The sequence below is a fragment of the Cinclus cinclus genome, chromosome 3 (assembly GCF_963662255.1).
Source record: "Cinclus cinclus chromosome 3, bCinCin1.1, whole genome shotgun sequence".
NCBI classification, from domain to species: Eukaryota; Metazoa; Chordata; class Aves; order Passeriformes; family Cinclidae; genus Cinclus; species Cinclus cinclus.
The window spans coordinates 116755660-116758906 of NC_085048.1; the positions used below are offsets into that span (position 1 = coordinate 116755660).

The 3247-nt window shown below is 52.4% G+C and overlaps 1 long non-coding RNA gene across 1 annotated transcript; it reads left to right on the top strand.

The window, feature by feature from the left end:
• Positions 1-293: 293 nt before the first annotated feature.
• Positions 294-3021, top strand: LOC134042321 (uncharacterized). The gene is made up of 3 exons (XR_009933046.1): positions 294-561; positions 1905-2124; positions 2886-3021. It is a non-coding gene; the product is annotated as an uncharacterized LOC134042321 (long non-coding RNA).
• The last annotated feature ends 226 nt before the right edge of the window (positions 3022-3247 follow it).

Consider the following 3247-nt stretch of genomic DNA (forward strand, 5'->3'; position numbering starts at 1 on the left):
CTCTGGGGACGGAATGTGTGCCAAAAGCTTGGTTAACCCCTTGTCTTCTGCTGCTAGGGCAGCGTCTTAGCCCAGGTCTCGGGGGCTGTGCGGAGGTTGCTCCCTGGAGCAGGGTCCCCCCGTGAGGAGGAGCCAGAGATTGGGTCACTGGAACAGGTAAGGATCTGTTTCCATTTAGTCCTTGTTTTTGCTGGCTTTAACGTCACGGCTGCAGCGTTCCTTCGGACCTTGTGCCCCGCAGCAGCAGTTCCAGCTGCTGAGCTGGGCGGGGAGCCGTTCTGGGCTGGGGCTTTCAGCCTCCCGGGCGTCCATTGAAATCAGCCCTTTGTTTGATTTCCTTCAGTCTCTGGGGTTTGCCACCCTCGGTGCCACGGGACCGAGCTGTGCGAAGGCTCGATCCCGTCGGTCCAAAGTCCTGGGCAGCGTTTCCAGCAGCAGGGGCTGGAGGCATCGGGGGCTGCCTTTGGAGCCTTGTTCTCCCCTTGGCTTTTACAGAGGGTGCCAGACTCTGCCCTTAAGGATCCAGTGTTGCTTTTGGACGTTGATCCTGCAGCTGGACAGGTCAGGTAACAGGGATTAGAGTCAGTTCTTGGGCCCAGCGCGGTTCTTGTCCCACAAAGAGCACTCTGGTGCCAGGGGGCTTCCTGGGGGCACTGGGCTGGTGTTAGCATCTTCTCTCTTATCTTTTGCATGATGTGATTGTCCCTTGATGTGAGAAGGCAGAAAATGAGGCAGGAGGGGGAGCTCGTTTTGTTTTTGTGAACTCCAGGCTTGGGGCAGCTGCAGGGCACTTTGGTTTGAAAAAAGGCTGCCCCGACACAGTGAACTTGACCCTCTCTTGGGCACTTTGGGATCCCTCTGTGCCGCTCTTTCCCCCGATCCTTCACCTGCGAGGTGTGGGCTCAGAATCAGCTGCCCCTGCTGGACGGGTTTTTACATGTACAAATTAATTTTGTTAGAGAAGCCGTCAGGTGTAATGAGAATGTACGGAAAACAGGTGGTTGGTACACTAGCTGATACACTTTCTTCTTCATTTCTTTAACCTGTTCTTAAAAGAAGCCCTAAACTGGAAAACTGAATTGGGGGGGGGGGGGATGGGGGGATGTTCAGGAGGTGCTTTTCATTTCTTTTGAAGTGTTGCTTTGGATTTTGGTATGTCAAGTGACGCCAAAAAAAGAAGATTGGAGGAACCGAGCTTCGGGACTCTGCAGTTAATTCTTTTAATGTGTTTGTGTGGGTGCAGAAAATGCCAAATCCCAAAGCAATTCTCTTACCTGTAACGTGAAGTGCAACAACATCTTTAAAGCCAAGTGCCCGGTGTGGGGTTCTCACGCAGGTTTTTATGGTCTGAAGGTTTTTCTTGCGTCCCAAAAGCCACAAGGAACCTGTCGGAAGCCGGCCTGCATTGCATATGTGGGATTTCAATTGGCTCTTGGATTCTTCCCTGCAACCTTCTCTGGAGTTTTTGTGCCAGAGGGGCTCCGACCCCAGAGCCGTACGGGGGGGGGGTGCATTGCCTTGATAGATGGGAATGAGATTGGCCAAGTCTGTCAGGAAAGGAAAACCATCCCCGAGGTTTGTTTGGCCAAAGATGGACCGTGAAGACACCCGTACTGGCACTGGGTGTGAGCGCTGATGCTTTTGGGTGGTGTGGTGCCTGTGGCCCCTCAGAAGTCAGGGCGAGGCTGAAGGAGGGAGGGAAGCTGCCACAGCTGCAGGGGAGGGAAGTGCTGGGTGTTCCCAACTGCTTGGTGCAGAATTGGGAGAAGTGGGAGAGGAGCTTTCCTCCTTCTTTCTCTCCATCACTGGGCACGAAGAATATTAGGATGAAGCTGCACTAAGCTGTGTCATTTGTGGGCTGTTGACCGGTTGTTGCTTTTTCTGGCTTTTTCATGTATTTCCAGGCGGTGCAGTGAGGAGCAAGTTGCTGGCTTACGTGATTTCTGAGTGACCTGTCACAGAAACGGGCATCTGTGTGTGCAGGTGCTTCCTGGCAAATCCAGATGTGACGTGGAAATCCTAAGGGAGGAGTTCCAGCCTTGACCACGCGTGACACAGGCTTGTGGAAATGGAAATGGCCTTGGCAGAAGAGCAGCTGTGAGGTGAAGCAGGACTGCAATACAGGTAAGCAGAAGAACCAGGTGAGGTGTTACTTGTTGGTCCTGCGTGCACCTCGTGCCTCTGCCTGCTGCCAACACTTGGTGCTGCAGCTCCACAGAGCCCATTTCAGTGTTTGTTGGGTTTGATTTTTGCGGTCAGTTCCTGTAAACAACTCCCCTGCTTTACCTGACCCATCCCTGGGGTGTGGTCCAGGACTCACCCTTAGCCTGGAGGAATTCTCTGCTCCCCTGGAGAGGGGCTGAAGGCCGGGCTTATGAGCAGAGGGAAAACAACCAAACCGTGGGCACTGTGTCCTGGATGCATGCAGCACCACGTGTTTTTTTCCAAGTTCCCAGCCCTGATGAATGTAAACAAGAAAATGCCTGTTCCTTGACTTGTCCAGCTCTCCCCCCTGCATCCCCTGCCCTTATCCCTTGCGTGCCAAGGTCCTGCATCTCCCTGGCTCTCCAGCTGCAGCCCACCTTGTCCTGCCTGTGGCTGAGAAAATATGGGCTGAGATTTTTTTTTAGCAGCTACCCATTCATTTAAAGAGCACAAAGAGCATACAGTGCAGAGAGTCTTTCGGAAAGACATCCAAAGTAGGGACTCTGCTTTTCCTGTAGTTCTCCTTCCTGTTTTCACCTGGGCTGGAAGGATGGGCATGGCCTGTATGTACCATATGAAAGTGATGTTACTAAATTTGTCCAGAAGTTCTGATGATGATGCTTGTTCCTCATTTTCTGACAGAAAACATTCTCATTTTGCCTTTCCCACATTGTTTCCAGGTGCTGCCCAGGGGGGACATCTGTGGCCTCAGACAGCGATGGCCTTGGAGCAAGGGGAGCCTTTGCACAGCTCACCTGCAGAGCTCAGGTGGATGGGACAGGATTGGTGTGGCCTGAGAAGTCCTGAACAGCTGTGTCTGTGTTCTGGAGTGCCTTGAAACCTTTCTCTGTCAGGTTTTGGAGGGGTTTCTCTTTGGGATTTCTTGTGATGCAGCACCCCGGGTGTCCCTTTGTGCAAAGTCTAGTGGTAAAGGAGGATTGAGTGAGTGACAAGTGGGGTCTGGCATGAAAATGGTTCTGTTAAAATGGAGCAAAGACTGCAATAAGAAAAACGAGCATCCCTTTACTGTCTGAAAGGGTTA